Source organism: Gekko japonicus, unplaced genomic scaffold, assembly GCF_001447785.1.
Source record: "Gekko japonicus isolate JY-2015 unplaced genomic scaffold, Gekko_japonicus_V1.1 scaffold585, whole genome shotgun sequence".
Lineage (NCBI taxonomy): Eukaryota > Metazoa > Chordata > Lepidosauria > Squamata > Gekkonidae > Gekko > Gekko japonicus.
The window spans coordinates 102,342-119,824 of NW_015170291.1; the positions used below are offsets into that span (position 1 = coordinate 102,342).

Here is a 17,483-nt window from a genome sequence, read left to right on the forward strand (position 1 = left end):
CAAGAACCTTGCTTCCTCAAAGAATATCACCAACTCCAGACCAGGAGTTCCCTGCAATATACTGTGAGACCCTGGCTACACCAGTAATGTGAATTCTTTTTCAGGATCCGGGGTACATACCAAATAACCACTGTCTTCTTAAAATGAAGGACATTTATTAAAAGAAAAGAAACAATAAAAATACAAATATCAGTACACATTCAAGTTTCCAAAGCACATAGAAAATAAAAACACCTAAATAAACTGTAAAGGTAAAGGTTCCCTTGCTCGAAAGCCAGTCGAATCCGACTCTAGGGTTGCAGTGCTCATCTCCGTTTCAAAGCCGAAGAGCCAGCGCTATCCGAAGACGTTTCCGTGGTTATGTGGCCGGCATGACTAAACACCAAGGCGCACGGAACGCTGTTACCTTCCCACCGAAGCAGTACCTATTTATCTACTTGCAATTTCTTGCTTTCGACCTGCTAGGTTGCGAGGAGCTGGAACTAGAGACGGGAGCTCACTCCGTCATGCGGCACCCTGGGTCTCGAACTGCTGAACTACCGACCTTCCACAGCCTGCAGTTCAGCATCTTAACCACTTGAGCCACCTAATTCCTAATTACAAGAGAAGGCTTATCTTACAGGCATAAAAAATAAGTCTTACAAAAAACAAGATCAGTAGTATTTTCTTCTCCCATTCAGTCATAGTTGATAAAGAACTGGAACAAACAACCTGCAAAAAGACATGTCTTAGTGAAGTAACAAGCAGACAATGGTGCCCTTCCTTCACAGGGTTTCCTCAAGCCAGTTCTACAGTTACCTTGAGATAAACACAACAATGACTTAATGATCTTCACTTGGCCACTCAAGAAGATTCACTGAAAACAAATTAACTCCCCTCTGCAAAATGCTTTCCCGACCTCCTTTCCCTTCACACACACAAGGTCAAATTGTGCCAGATGACAGTTAAGGATTTTCTCTTAGCACAGAGCACCTGGATGGCACATTTTCCAATTAAACGTTTTTAGAGAACTCAGCTGTTAACCCTCATGTTGCAAACTGAAACAGGCTGGGAAACAAATCAGGCCTGAGTATGAGAGAGGTCCCCTGAGACTTCCCTGTCTCTAGACATAAAACTTATAGGGGATCTCCAACTGACTCTCTTCTATCTGTCTTCCGAGTTTGGTGAGGCTTGGATTTATGAGGTCCGAGTTATGGGCCCCCAAAGAAGGTGCCCCCAGAAAAGTGCTTTCTGGGAAAATAACAGGCCGTCATTTCTTGCTTGCCTGTATCTCTTCGTCAGTTTGACATAATATTTCCCAGCAAGCCTTGCAAACAGTTGGTAAGAGCCTGTCTACTCCATGACCCTCTGGTCCTTCCCATCTCTTACTGCCTCCCCATCTCCTGCCCTTAACCATCAATACCCTCCCAAGGCAAGTGGGAGACAGGAGGACTAGTGGAACAACATTCCAGGAGCCAGTGGAGTTGAGCAAGTCATGTGGGGGGCGGGATTGTACAAAGTTTGGATTGTATTTGGGAGTGGGGAGGGGGCACCAGGAGGAATCTTTGCTTGTGGGAGCTTGTGGCTGGCCTGCACACTCTTCCCACGCTCTGTCTGCTCCTGGAACCCTAGCAAGAGTGCCCCACAGACAGGAGTAGCAGATGAGGTGGACAGAGGAGAAGGAGCCTATACTTTTAAAAGCTGACCCACAACAATTGCTATGAAGGGACCCCTAGTCTTAACTAGATCTGACACTCTCTCCGCTGTGCAGAATGGCTTTCTGGCCCTAACTATTTTAACAGAGAATGACGTCCCCTTGACATCTGGTGATGGAAAGAGCTGCAAAGGAGATCCTGCGGATTCGGGAGTCCCACCGTAGTCTCCCAGTTATTCAGAAGGAAGGGGGGGACAGTATAAAACCCTCAAGGGAAAGGGTGAAGAGGCAAGAAGAACAATTTCCTTCTGAATGAATGTTATAGAAGGATTGTCCTACCTACCTCTGAGCTGAGACTCTGACTGCCTAGAAATAACCTTTAAAATCCAGGCACTCATTCTTGACTTTACCCCAAAAGGGAAGAGTAACAAGGCGGGGGATGGCCAAGAAAGACCTAGTCAGTATATAGCCTACAGGAAAATTGCTGTTCTTTATTTTTCCATTGAGGTTCTGGTCATATAGAGTTGCCAGCCTCCAGGTGGTGGCTGGAGATCTCCTAGAATTACAGCTGATCTCCAGGCGACAGAGAAAATCGCCACCGTGGAAGGGGGACTCTATGGCATTACGCGCCACTAGGGTCCCTTCCCTCCCCAAACCTCACCCTCCTCAGCCTCCACTCCCCAAACCTCCAGATATTTCCCAACTTGGAGCTGGCAACCCTATATCACTGGGGAAACCTTTATTATTGGGCAGGGACCTCAAAAGGTCCAGCTATAAGAAACCACCGGCTGCTGGAACAGGTATTAGTTGAGGGCCAACGTCTAAGATGCTTCCTCCCCATATGCATCACCTCTGGTAATTAACTGCCTGGTGTTCTGTGATGTCCCAAGTGATGGTGGATCTCTTCTGAGAAACATCATCTGAGCTTTCTGGTTTGTTTTTGTCTGGACGCCCTCCCAGGAAAGAAGCCTTTACCATCAGGTAGGCACACTGGCAAAGTTGGGGGGCACAGTTAGGGGCACTGGCATCTGGCGGAGGGAGCTTTGACTCTCAAAAGCTTAGACCCCCTGAAAACATTTTTGGTCTCTAAGGTGCTACTGGATTCAATCTAGTTCGGGGTGGCAGATGACAACTGTGGCTGGATGCTGCCATTTTGTCTTAGTGCACATGCACATAAAGCTACACAAGCTAGGAAGGAAGGAAAGGCTGCACCAAGAAAGGGTGGCATTCACCAGAACCGCTAGTGGGAAGCAAGTAGTGGCGATGAGACGAGGTTGCAGGCAGAGGAGTTGTACAATACATCTGACACTGCAGCCCTAAGCAGAGTTGCACCCTTTTAAGCACGATGACTTCAATGGGCTTAGAAGGGTATAACTCTGTTTAGGATTGTGCTGATACGTTGCTTAACGGGCATGTTTTATATTATTTATTTCTACGAGTGGCAGAAATTATTTTGCACAGAACTCCGATCTCTCTTGCAAAAATATTCAGCCTCGCCCAACTGGACTGACATTCACAGATCTTGCTTTTACCTATAAAGGAAACCACCGCTGTAATGTCTGCCCTAAAGTCTCCATTGCCCAAGAAAGGGGACCCAAAGTAATATGATGTGTAGCTGGTCGTACTAGGAAACAGCATGCGTGCCATGACTTATTCCCATCTTCACTTTCCTTTACAGAGAACTATCCCGTCAGTGTATCCACAGTTTAACTAGCAGAACAACCATCCACCAGTGACTTCTCTGAGCAATGGAAACGTAGTTACACCTTATGGGACTGGATGCTCACCAAATAAGTATGTCACTGAAACAAGATCCAGCTTTCTGAGTGGTGCTCAGTTTATCTGCCCGTCCACTTCATACTGAATGTCTTTTATGTGAGTGAGCCAGTTTGGTGTAGTGGTTAAGTGTGTGGACTCTAATCTGGGAGAACCGGGTTTGATTCCCTACTCCTCCACTTGCACCTGGCTGGATTACCTTGGGCAAGCCGTAGTTCTGATAAGAGCTGTTCTTGAAAAAAAGAACAGTTTCTGTCAGAGCTCTCTCAGCCCCACCAACCTCACAGGGTGTCTGTTGTGGGGAGGGGAAGGGAAAGGAGTCTGTAAGCCGCTCTGAGACACCTTTGGGTAGTGAAGGGCGGGGTATAAATCCAATCTCTTCTCTTCTTCTTATGTTCTACATTTATAGGGTGCTCTTTTATGCTGTAAGCTTTGGGGCATGTATGAATGTATAATTTCTACTAGCAAATAATGGCTATGTAGACTAGACTTTTTTTGTTTTTCTCTTCAACATTAACCATTCAGATATGATGGAGTTCTCTCAAATGTGGGAAACGGTCCTTCAATATGTTGTGTGAGATTAGCCATTTCTGTGACTTTTCTGAACAAAATTCAGCCCTGACGACATCTGCATTTAAAAGATAACGTTTTGAGCTGAATGGTAATGTAAGTAAAAGACACCATGAAAGAAACTTCAAAAGAACAATATTAAGTCTTGAATATTAAAGGAAGAAAAATTGATGGGGAAAGGTATAACTCTATCATAACAATGCTCTGTGTTAAACTTATTTCAGAACATATGTAATGCCACAAGGTGAAAATTATATAATGGAATGCTGCCATTTCTTTTATGCCTCTTTATTCAGAGCTGTGGTGATAAATGATTGCATTCAGGAACTCTTTCCAGATGATCCATTTAAAATTAAACAAAATGTGCAGTTGCTGTTCAGTTGTCACAATAGGATCCAGAGGTCTTCCATTTCAGGGATATCACATTTTCCCTCCAAAGTATTCAAAGCACAATATATTGCTGTTGGGATAATGTAATTATTTCCCAGGGGGGAAATGTATTACTTGTCATTAGTGACATCGCTGGTATTGTCCAATAGACACCTGTGATAATTGCCCAGCTGTATTACAAGTACCCTCAGGAGCATTGTAGTTTGGAGTGCTGTTTGAATGTGGCTGGGCAAGTATCGCAGGTGCCCACTGAACCATGCCAGTGATGTTACCAATGACAAGCAACCCAGTTCCCCTCTCATCCCTCAGTCTGTATCATTCTACAGTTCAAACAGCCTGCAAAGTGAGGATTTGCATGGGAGGTGAAACCAACCCCCTCACAAGACAAGCTGGGAAGAAACCCGTTGTTATAGTTTCATACACACGCTTCTCAAAACATTGTTGTTTCCTTTCCTTGAACATAGCCTCAGATATGGCTTCAGCACATCTGTATGCTCCCTTCCACGTGTCATCATGAATAATGAGGGATTGGAGGCATGGTTGGTGAGGATCTCTGTCCACTTTACAGATCCCCGACCCATGCCCAAAATAATGGACCATTGGTACAATCTTTCCTGTGCCCTGAAAGGATAGTGTTGTCCTCAAATGCTTGGGAAACTGGAAACGTGCCAGAGCTGAATGGTTAAAGGCAATATTTGCTTCTGTTCAGACCAAGCAAAAGCCTCCACAGTGTGCTGGAGTTGACAAAGCTTGGAAACAGATGCCTACCCCCCCCCCCAATCCCAAACCTGTAACAGTCCCCAAGGCCACCTTCAACAATTAAATTGCAGAATTCGCTACCATGGTTATAGCCAGGGCTTTTTTTGTAGAAAAAGCCCAGGAGGAGCTCATTAGCATAATAGGCCACACCCAACAGCAGAAACGTATTAGCATATTAGGCCACACCCAACAGCAGAAACTCATTAGCTTATTAGGCCACACCCCCATGCCTTCCCTTGGCTTGCCCGGGTGCCCCACGGCTGCAGGGAGCCCGGGCAACTCCCCCTTGAAGGGAAGGCAGTTTAAACTGCCTTCCCTTGGCTTGCGCAGGCGCCCCGCAGCTTCGGGGAGCCCAGGCAAGCCAGCCCTTGGAGTAGCCAGGGGGGGTCGCTCTCCAGGCATTTCCTCTGTATCCACACATGTAGAGGTTTTGGCTGGTGGGCGTGGCCAACTCTAAAGTCAGCCGGAACTCCGTTCCTGTGCGTTCCTGCCCCAAAATAGCCCTGGTTATAGCAACGGCTGCTAGCGGAGCTGGCTGTAATACAGGATTAGATTCATGGAGCAGAGAGCTATTGATGGATACGTGCCATGATGGCTAAAGGGGACCTCCACATTCAGAGGCTGTATACCTATGAATACCACTGCCAGGCAGCAACATCAGGGCCACTGGTTGGCCACTGTGTGGATCAGGATGCTGAATTAGATGACCACTGGACTGATCCAGCAGGACACATCTTATGTTAAGCCCCATGTTATGTTAAGTCTCAGGGGAGCTAGAAAGTCTGACCCTCGACATCCAAGCCCATTCTTGGAGTTGGCTAAGGAGACTCTGAATAGACCAGGTGGGCATTGGCCTCCCAGGGTCCACTTGCTTGCTGGTCATCTTGGAGTCCTGTGGCCACATCCAAAGAGTTCTCTAGGTACTACACCCACCTCCTCCTCTATCCCCCCTCAGTCACTTGGTCATGAATTCAGTGAGAGCCAGTGTGGTGTAGTGGTTAAGAGTTTTGGACTATATCTGGGAGACCCAGGTTCGAATCCCCAGCCATGCCATGGAAGCTCACTGGGTGACCCTGGGCCAGTCACACTCTCTCAGCCTAACCTACCTCACAGGGCGATTGTGATGATAAAAATGCAGAAGGGAACGATGCAAGCCACTTTGCGTCCCCATTGGGCAGAAATAAATTAAATAAATTCACAGATGGGAGAGGAAAGGGATTATCCCGCCTGTCTTTGGCACTCATCAGTTCCTTTCTGACCTTCACTTGTGAGCATATTTGCATTTAAAAGTCAGAAATTTTTACTTTTATACTGTTACACATCTTGCCTATCAAATACTAAAATAGTAGTCCCTTAAGGTAAAGGTTTCCCTTGCTCGAAAGCCAGTCGAACCTGATTCTAGGATTGTGGTGCTCATCTCCGTTTCCAAGCCAAAGAGCCAGCTCTGTCCGAAGACGTTTCCGTGGTCACGTGGCCAGCATGACTTAATGCCCAGGCGCACGGAATGCTGTTCCCTTCCCACTGAAGCAGTTCCTATTTATCTACTTGCAATTTCTTCCTTTCGAACTGCTAGGTTAGCAGGAGCTGGAACCAGAGACGGGAGCTCACCCTGTCATGCAACACTCAGGTCTTGACTGCTGAACTACCAACCTTCCAGCCTGCAGTTCAGCATCTTAACCACTGAGCCACCGCAGCTCCTTGCCTCCGCCCCCACCCCCCAATCTCTCTCCCCAGAGAATCTGGAAGTATTTGGTGGTCACCAACAGTTGACCAATGTGACGTACAGACTCAGGACACACCAAGAGAACAGATGCTGGAGAGCGTGGTACAGGACCAGCAGGCAACTCCTATGTACCAATGACTGTTGGTTAAAAACACATTCATGTATCCATCTAGGCAATCCCAGTAATTCATGCAGCACTCATCTTTGCTGATTTCTTCCTCCAAGGGAAGACGAAGCTACAGCTGCCCACTCGAGAGAACGGCGCATCTCTAACTTTGCAGGCTGTAGAAGGAGAGGATGCGGATGGCAGGCATTTAGAAGAGTGACAGTATCTCCTAACATACAAAGTTGCCCTAGACTGAGCTACACCATCAGTCTATCAAGGTCGGTCTTGTCTATTCGGACTGGCAACAGCTCTCCGGGGTCTCACATCACCTACTATCCGATCCTTTTTAACAGGAGATGCCAGGGATTCAACCTGGGACCTTCTGCATGGAAGACAGATGGCTCTGCCACTGAGTCAGACTGTTGGTCTATCTGGGGCAGGGGACTGTCTGACTGGCATCAACTCTCCAGGGACTCAGGTCAAGGTCTTTTGCATTACCTACTTGTTGTTGTTGTTCAGTCGCACAGTCGAGTCCGACTCTTCGCGACCCCATGGACCAGCTCCCGCCAGGCCCTCCTGTCTTCCGCTATCCTCTGAAGTTTGCTCAATTTCATGTTCGTTGCATCTATGACACTGTCTAACCATCTCATCCTTTGCCGTCCCCGTCTTCTTTGACCTACTAGCAGATCATTTTTAACTAGAGAAGCCAGGGATTGAACCCGGCTGGAACATTCTGTATGCAAAGCAGACGCTCTACCCCTGAGCCCCAGGCACTCTCCAGACCTTAACTCTGCCTCCTCCACAGAACAAAGAGGCTGCCCAAAACCTGTTTCTTGATCTACCTCCCGAGGTTTCTTGATACCTCCCGAGGTATTTCTCTATCCCTAAACTCCATGGTAAACAATTGCTTTATTCTTCCTTGCAGTTGCTCTTCCAAAGGGAGCTCCATTCTTCCCATTTCACAAACGAGGAACTGAGGCACAGCCTTGTTGACTTCTAGGGTTGCCAACCTCCAGGTGGTCAAACAACAAATATATACACTGCAAAAACCTTTTTTATAAGTTAAAGTGTTCTATATGTTCCATCTTATAAAGTGCATTGTGCATTCATAGACGGAGCGCTCCTGTCTTTCTCAAGGCTGCCTCAAGGAGCGCTCCATCTATGAATGTCAGCTGCTTAATGGGCCTTTTGTAGGACCAGCAACAAACATCAATTTAAACTTCAATGTAACCACAAAAGGAAACTTCCCCCTTTAGAAGACTTTCAAGCAAGGAGAAGCGGGTGTACAATTCTAGAAACTCCCCATTCCCCAAGCTCTGCTCCCCCCCACCCAATCTATACCAATTTCCTAAACCAGCGCTGGCAGCCCAGGGCTTCCCAAGGCCCATGAAAGCAGACTGGAACACAAGGGCTCATTCAGTCATCCTCTGTCAAAGCTCAGCTCACTATCTACCAGACCAGCAGCAGCCCAAGATGTTTCCAGTGACCAGCACAATTCTCCCATCTCACATAGTTGTGCAGACTTCCTTTAGACCACAATCTAATCACTGTTGGCTGACAAGGAGCGCACTGGGCATCAAGCGCTGTTTGTCCTCATTTCCACTTGCACAAACACAAACAAAAGCAATTAGTAATATATTCAATGATTCCTAAAATTAATTGCCTGCTGTTTTCGGCTGTATTTACGTCTCCTCACAAGCTATAAATGCAAGAAGTCAGTGCTTAAGCCACGTCAAGGCGAAGATGCAATTCCACAAAGGAGAAGTTTCCAGAACCTTCCTTTTTTTCCAATGCGAGGCTTTAAGAATTTAAGCTTCATGTTTTGGAAGGGAAGAGAGCAATTGCATCATGAGTCTTCTCCCATACGGTGTTTAAGTGTCATTCCAAAGGCCTCGTGGTTGCCAACTCTTGTTTAATGACACATCTTGTGGTTTCAGTAGGTCCTTAAAAAATTAAGAAATTAGAGTAGTGCATGCTTTTCCAAAGAAGTGAGCTTGTGGGGGGAAGACTGGAAAAACAAATTCAGCAGCAAAAATATTTTCTCACGAACAAGAACAAAAATGCTGAAAACTCAGAAAACTTCTGCAGACTGTCTGGCAATTCTGTAAAAGTCGTGAAAGACACTTGCAATGCAAGCCTAAGAACTCTTTCTTGGGAGTAAGCCCCACTGAATAATATGGGACTTACTTTGGAGCAGACTTCCTTAGGAACGATCCCCAAATCTAGAAATGGTTGGTTCAATCAAATCATTAATCTATTGACTTCGTTTATAAATAATTTCATTATTGTCTCCCTTATGAAGCCCCAAAGCAACTTACATCCTTCTCCTGTCCTCCATGTTATCCTCACAACAGCCCTGTAAGGAAGGTCAGGCTTGGGGTTCAGGGACTTATAGCTTTGTTTATAAGCCAGTCAAATACATGGACAATGGTCTATAAAAATCAAACGTTAAAATTTGCTAGTGCTACATAAAAAGCTCAGGAATGAGAAACAGATTAAAAAAAAAGAAAAATGGAATTCCTTAATCAGGAGTTTTAAAACACCTTGAAGACTAAGAGAATTTTAGTTCAACACAAATTTTCGTGAACAAGAGCTCACTTCTTCAGGCGCTGTTTGGATCCTTCTTTCACATTCATTTTATGAAGGTTTGCAAAAAAAGTCAAGGGGCCATTAAATGCAGGAACTTGCCGGTTAAAATTATGTAAATTATTTATAATATTTCTATGCTACCTCTTCAGTATCCTGCTTGAAGCAGCTTACAATAAAAAACACAAGCAGCATAAAAACGATCCATGAAACAGAAACAGACCATTAAAAAGTTTCTCCACTTTGTGCCGGCAGTTCTCTGAATGGAAACAGTAAATCTTACATCCCACCCGAACTTGGTCTGAGGCTCAGGGACCGATGGTATGGAAACAGAAGATGCATCAGCTTAACAAGTTCTTCGCCACCATCTTGGCTTTACTTAAAACAGCATCATATTTTTACCACCCTTCCTTCCTCCAGTGAGCTCAAGTTAACCAATTTGTTCTCCCCTCATTCATTTATACCACCCTCCAGATAACAGAGATCAGTTCCCCTGGAAAAAATGGTGGCTTTGGAGGGTGAACCCTGCTGAGGTTCCTCCTTCCCAGGTTCCACTCCCAAAATCTCCAGGTTTTTCCTAACCCAGATCTGGCATCCCTAAGGTAGGTTAGGCCAAGGTTACCCAGTGAAGTTTTGTGATGGGGGGGGGGGGATGAACCTGAGTTATCCCAGTCCAAGCACTCTTAAAAGCACCATTTAACTCAGAATAATGTACCACATGCACAGATTTGGGGGATTTTTTTTTCCTGCATCTTTGTAAACAGCATTTTACTTAAGGATGCCAGCCTCCAGGTGGGACCTCGAATTTCACCTCATCTCCAGACTTCAGAGATCAGTTCCTCTGGAGAAAATCAATGATTTGTAGGAAGGGTTGCCAGCTCTGGGTTGGGAAATTCCTGGAGATTTGGGGGATGAGTGTGGGGACGAGGGTTGGGGAGGACAGGGACCTCAGTGGGGTATAATGCCACAGAGTCCGCCCTCCAAAGCAGCCATTTTCTCCAGGGGAACTGTTCTTGGTTACCTGCAAATGAGCTGTAATAGCAGATCTCCAGGTACTACCTGGAAGGTGGCAACCCTAATTGGAGGGTGGGCTCTCTGGCATTGTACCCCACTGAGCCCCATTGCCCTCCCCAAGTCTTCGGCAATTTCCCAACCTGGATCTGGCAATCCTCAACCCTAATTTGACTAGATTCTGACAGTAAACCCCACAAGAGAAACAGACACACTTTAAAAACGATGATCAACAACAGCAAACATATAGCAGCATGTATTTATTTTTTAAAATTGATCTGTTGTGTTTCGGGGACGGTCGGTGTAATTTTGAATTCCTGTCCTTCTGTGGTCTTTTGTGTGCACAAGGGGTCTCTTCCCTTTTTCTTTTCCTCGCCTTCCCCCCCCCCCCCGCGCAGTCCTCCCCTCTCTGCGCCCTCCCGAGTCCCAACCCTCCGCCTTTGTTTGTTTTGTCTCCACTGTCCTCCCCCTCCCCAGCCTCCCGTCTAATGGCAAAGTTGTTGGCAGCGACTTCAATGCGCCTCGGTACGCATGCTCCGATCCGCCGAGCGCGGGTACGAGAGCGGCGGCCGTCTGCCTGAATGACGCGCTCCAGCAACGGCTGGTCGCGAGCCTGGGGGGTGGGGGGAAAGGGGGGGGGGGTGTTGAGTGAGCGAGTGAGCAAGGCCGCGCGCGCTCCCGCCCGCCTGCCGTTTCCTAGCCCTAGCCTGTGATTGGTGCAGGCCTCGAACCTGGCGGACCCGAATGCCAGGCCCCGAAAGCGGCAGCCGGGGCGGCCGAGTCTCACAGCCTCCACACCTCCCCGCTCGGGCCCGAGCCCGCCCAGCGAAGGTGAGGAGGGGAAAGCGGGGCGTCAGGCCGCGGGGAAAGGGGAGCGGGGAAGAGATCTGAGGGGGAAACGGCACGATAAAAAGGGGGGGAAGCGGCAGGCCGCGCGCAGGCCTCGGCACAGGCCGCGCCCCGAGGCCTATCCGTGGCGCCGACGCATCCCAACCCCGGCCACCGCCGCCTGGTGACTTTCGTTAACCTTACGGGTTTTTACGGGCCGTCCGGCTGCCGAGAGAGACGGCGGAGGGCGGGGAGGGTGGGGGGAAAAGCGCCTCGGCGGTGTTCCGACGCCGAGTCGGGGCCGCCGGGGCCTGTGAGGCGGCGAGAAAATGGCGGCGGACAAAATGGCGTCCGCCTCCCTCGAGCGAGAAGCGCAGCTCGCGCCGGCCCGAAAAAACCTCCGGCCGCCCCTTTTTTTAAAAAAAGGGGCAAGGGGGAAAAAAAATCGGTCTCCTCCGTTTGGCGGTCGCTCGGCCCAAGCCCGGGGAGGGGGGGAGAGAGAGAGAGACAGCCGCAGCAGGCCCCGATCCATCGTCTCGCGCTCGCTCAGCAAAAAGGACAGATCCGGCGAAAAGCGCGACTTTCCCACCCGTCCCCATCGAGGGTGGCCCGTCGGCCGAGCCTGGCTCCGCCCGTTTGCCTGGGCCCTCCTCGGCCGCCCCCTTCCCCTTTTCGCCGTCCTGCCGGGCCCGGCGCGAGGCATCGGCCGCCTGGCTCCCTCCCCTGCCCTCCCTCGGCCGTACATCCGCGCAACACCGCCCCGGGGAAGGATGGGTACAACCCCACCCCCTTTCGCCCGGCTCCGGGCTGCAGAGCGCCGCTTTATTGTTTGCTCTTCACGGGCGCTGATTGGAAGCGGGAGGAAGAGGAGGGTTAGGGAGGCGCGCCCCAGCCCGGCGCGCGCTCCCGTCGCAATCCGGCCGCGCGGGCGCTGGGAATCCAAACCCTGCGGGCGTGCTTGTTTTCCTTTTTGGTGGTGTGTCCTCCCCCCACCTCCCCGCCATCGGTTGTTTGCAAAAATAAGCTTTTCGGGAGTCCCGTAGAGTTCCTTGCCACGTGACTGTGCGGGGTGGGGGGTTTGCAAGGCTCGGGTTGCCGCTGCGCGCGTGGCTTTTTCACTTGGCGCCGTTCAAACCAAAGGGGTTTGCTTGCTGACACGTAAATTGTTTCAAGGATTCGGGGTTTACATGTACACCGGACTCAGGGCGTGGCTGGGTGCCGCTCTCCTCCTCCGCCGAACCTTTGCCCGCTCGATCGCTTCGGTCTCTGTTGGGGAATAGGAAGCGCCCTCCCCTGTGTTTGACGTGTGGCGATGTGCTCGCCTGCCTGTTCCCATTTGTTTCTGCGCTTAGGTAATATGTCTAGAGTCCATTGTTTACGTACTGTTTTTCCCAGGGAACTTGTAGCTGCATTTCAGACTAGCAGTGCTATAGCCACTCGCTTGGGAATAAACCCCACTGATCCAGGGCCAGTTCTAGACTTTACAGTTTTTCAGTAAAGAGATCTGAGTGGGGCTTCCATCACACCCAAACATTTATTTTAATACAAGAACGGAAGAGGTTCTGTCACACATGTAAACACAGCAGATACCGACCAGTTGAACTGGCATTTTCTCCATTGCTACACTTGCAGTCCTTTTATCCAGGTCTACCACTCAATGCATCCTAGTAGCTAGGTGGGAAAGTGGGCTCACAGGCAGTAAAGGGAGAAAACGGAGTTCCTCTGGCAGGCTTTGTTGCAGATCCGTTTTTTTCCTTTTGACATCTCATAGATTTCCACAGGGTTGTGGTTGTGCTTTTTCCAGGTTGAGCCCCAGTGGGGCATGAGATGGCTTGTGAGGTGTGGGTGATCTGCACTGATGCCTGCAGGTGAGAAGGGGGGTGATCTCAGTAGGATGGATGACACTGTACACCCAGGGAGCAACTACTGGTCTCCCTCAATTTTCCATGCATGACTTTTTTGCCATATATTCTCCTGTTCTTTTCTCACAAGGAAGACTATGTTTTCAAATTTACTAAATTTGGCACAGTTCACCAATTCTGAGTCTAAGCAGTCCAGCTGTTTTTATTTATTAATTTTAAAATTTATAGGCCTGTCTTTTCCCCAGGTAACTGAGACCAAGGCAGAAACAGTACAACAACATAATTCCAAAACCAACAAATTAAAACAACCATCAGGGAAAGCTTTCATATTCAAGGCAGTCATCTTGAGGGTCAAAGAAGAAGAATGTGCCATCGACTTGCAACTGGTTCATGGCAACCCCATCTTTGGGCCCTTCCAGACGAGAGAGGAGCACAGGTGGTTTGCCAGTACCTTCCTCTGTGTAGCAACCCATGTCTTCCTTGGTGGTCTGCCATCTAAATACTAGCCATGGTCAGCCCTGCTTAGCTCCCAAACTGGGCTATCTGGGCAGCTTTGGAACCAAAGGCTCTTCTAAAGAGTTCTCCTTTGCATGCTTTCTGAAGCCGTGTGAGAGCGGAGCTTCTGATTTCCTCCAGAAGTCTCTTCCACTAAAGCAGCCACAGAAAAAGCCTGGGAAAGATCAGGGTAGGAACAACAAAAAAGCTTTACTGTGCTGAGTGAAGCTATTGCATGGGCTCATTCCAGAGAGGCAGTCCTTCAGGTGTGCGGGCCACAAGTCATGAAAGGTTTTAAAGGTAAGCACCAGCACCTTGGATTGGACTCTGAAGCCAATAGGCAAGCAGTGCAGGAATCACCAAATCTATGCAGCCCACCCCAATAACAGATGGGGTAGCCTAATTGTATTTTCCAAATAGTCTTCAAGGGCAGGTGCACATACAGCATGTTACTTTAGGCAAGCTAATCCATCTTTGTGGGCTGGAGCCTTCTCTTTAAGCAGCTTGGAAGCAAATCCCTCCACCAGTGTAGGTGCTGCAGCACTGCAATATATATATATATTTATATATGTATGTATTTTGTAGAATGCAAAATATATGCATATATTTAAAGGCACTGAAGAGGAAGAGGAGATTGGATTTATACCCTTCCCTTCATTACCCGAAGGAGTCTCAAAATGGCTTACAATCTCCTTTCCCTTCCCTACAACAGATACCCTGTGAGGCAGGTGGGTCTGAGAGAGCTCTTTTGAGAACTGCTGCTGAGAGAACAGCTTTGAAAGAACTTGTAACTGACCCAAGGTCACACCAACAGCTGCATGTGGAGGAGTGGGGAATCAAACCCAGTTCTCCCAGATTAGAGTCCACGCTCCTAACCAGTTTGGTGTAGTGTCTCTTGTTGATGGTGTGTCCCTTGCTGTTATGTGGCTCCAGCAGATGTCTGACTTTGTTGACCTCTGATGGCAGGCTTGCACTGAACCTGGTTTGCTCAAGTCCATTGTATTGCATTGCATTTGAACCTAGGTTTTCCAGCCATTATTTACCATAATGGTTTTAGTGCCGCTGTTTGTTTTATTTTTATTGCATCTTTGCTGTGCTTCAGATTCTTTCACCAACACGAAAGTACTAGTATATGTTGTTTTCATACAGAGTTGCATTTTTATAATTCTTCGTTGGTACTTTTGCTCTCTCAAACAGCCCCATGAGGTAGATCATTGTTATTCCTCCTTTTCAGATGGGACCCTGAGAAATTATGATTTCCCCAAGGCCAACAAGACTGTCTGTTGGAGAACTAGGGCAAATCTCCTAGAATCAGTCAAACTTGCCTTCCATTTGACCACCCTGGAACCTTGTGAAGGAGAGCACTAATATACCTGTTCTGTTGATGGGCAACTGACGTTGGAAGCATGTGACTTGCACAGAGAGAGTTCATGGGTGAGCAATATTTAAATGACCCTGTGTCCTCACTGGTTTTATCTGCAACCTGATCTGTGTTATCTGCAACCTTTATCTGCATACTGGTTTGTGGCCTGCCCTGCCTTCCAAGGCAAGATAGATTTTTGTCTTCTCACACAGCCTTACTCCATAGATTCCCTGTAGTCTGCATTAATTAATCTGGAATAACTATCATCCATTGGTTCTGGTTGTATGTTCATAAATGCAGATTAATTATTGAAAGAATAGGGAGAAAATCTTTGGCTATTCAGTGGGGAGGATAAAGTATAAATAAAAGTTTGATACTAGCCGTGATGCCACATCCATTCCCCTTACTCAACTTGTGTAGTTGTCTTTTGGAAGCGGTTCTTCAGGTGTATGCATCCTGTAAATGCATCCTGTAAATATTTTGCCTCAGTGGTCTATGCTGAACCAGTAAGGAGCATATACTCAGTAGCTTAACTGAAATGAATTAACCAGTTTACTGAGATACAATAACTAGTCTCGCACCATTGAAATAAAATAGAATTGTGAAGGTTCAGACAAGTACATGAACAGTGGAGGGAAAATGACAAAATACATTCCAGATGAAGCAACTCAGAAGAATAAGTTCATAAAGGCTAACTGCAGGGGGTTACCTAATAATAAAATTTAGTTCTTCCACTAGAATTCTGTCCTTCAAAACCATTCTCCACTCCTTCTAAAAGTTAAGCCCTCCAAGTTACTACAAATTTCAAAGTAGTTCTCATATTTACTTGTTTAAAGTTCTGTTCAAAGCACTACTCCAGGTGAGTCTTGGAAGGAGAGAGATGAAAGAGCCTGTCCTGTGCTACATTTTTACATTTTTTCTTGGTTTAGAGAAGTCACCCCATTCTTAAGGGGGTGGGGACAGAGGAATAGTGACATTTTTTCCAACACTTTTAACTATTTTATCCCCTCCCCGTTTCTTTCTCAGGATACAGTATGACTGATGTTCTCATCATATTCCATGTTCCCATAAACAAGTACCATCTATGTAAGATCATACCACTTGGCTTGGGTCCTTGGCTCTGTTATGGCTATGCCAGAGCCATGCTGCTACCTTCATCCATGTTATCAGCCAGGTTCTCAGACACAGTGCTCAGCCACTTCTGCAACATGTTTGAAAAGGTACATAGACTCAAAGTTTTTCCATTGAAAGGGGTCCATTTTGTCCATCATGACCAATTTAGGGTATGCTAACCCAGAATTCGTTTGTGTTTGAATGTGTTGGCAAGAACCGATGAACATACTCTGAATTGGGTTGCCTCCTGCTGGCTGGAGCCAGCCTCCACAGTGCTAGGTAGGTTCTTGTAATTCGTTCCACCTTTGCTGAATGATCACTGCAAGGGGATGGGAGGACAGCCAAAGAGAAGTTGTCTCATTTAAGCACTGCCTGTGCAGAGGCTTCTAGTGCCGTTCCAGCACAGATGATATCAGTCTTGAGAGGAAAAAAATATAGTTAATTCATATCTGTGTGAAGTTCTAAAGGTCTCCATAATTGAACACACCTCTGTCCCTTTAGTATTGGAGATTTGCCTGGTCATCTGTAGACAATTTTATTCATCACAGGTGGTGTACATATCAAGTTATTTACAAGCCTGACTTTTTATGCACTAGTGTGCAGACTGTTCAGTTCTTTGCAAAGGTCCTTTTTTCTTATAAGAGGGTAGAACAAAAGAGAGCCTGTTTTTACACTCTTATCTGCTATTATGAAAATTAAATTTTGTGGTTTGGGGGCAGTTTTGTAAAAAATCTAACATTTTCTGGTGGTATAGTCTGAAACAGATGAGGAGTTAAAAATCCTTGTTTGGTGCTAAGCACTATAGAAATGCCTCTAATTGCTATCATTTTAAAAGTACCAGACACTTCCCTAAAGTAAAATTTTTTAGACTCCTGTCAGAAGAGAATATGAATCCGTTCCAAGAGTGTTCAGTCAAAGTAGTTTTCTGTTGTGTCGTAAAATGAGTTTCTGAAGTAAATGATCCACCGCTTTTAGGTAGATCAAGATGGGTAGCAGTATTAAAGAGCAAGCATTCAGTAGCACCTTAAAAGATCTTTAAGATATCTGAAGACGTGAGCAGTGACTCCAAAAGCTCATATTCTGTCACATATTTTGTTAGTCTTTAAGGTGCTACTGGACTCTTGCTCTTTTCTACAGCTTTTAGGTAAAAATCATAAAAGAAATAGGAAGCATTTCCTAAAAACTTCATGAACAACAGAGGGCCTATTTTTATCTACACTCCACAGTTACCCTTTCTTGCCTCGATACTTGTACACTCATGTTTCACC

The 17,483-nt window shown here is 47.0% G+C and overlaps 1 protein-coding gene across 4 annotated transcripts in view; it reads left to right on the forward strand.

Moving 5' to 3' along the window:
• Window positions 1–11,192: 11,192 nt before the first annotated feature.
• Window positions 11,193–17,483, forward strand: part of ZNF711 (zinc finger protein 711) — a 35,519-nt gene continuing 29,228 nt past the window's right edge. For 3 of the 4 annotated variants that reach the window (XM_015417900.1, XM_015417903.1, XM_015417904.1), the window contains exons 1-3: window positions 11,193–11,385; window positions 14,974–15,173; window positions 16,129–16,322. The gene's annotated coding sequence lies outside the window, so the exon portion shown is untranslated. The remainder of the gene's footprint in view (window positions 11,386–14,973; window positions 15,174–16,128; window positions 16,323–17,483) is intronic. The other variant, XM_015417901.1, reaches the window with a different exon arrangement.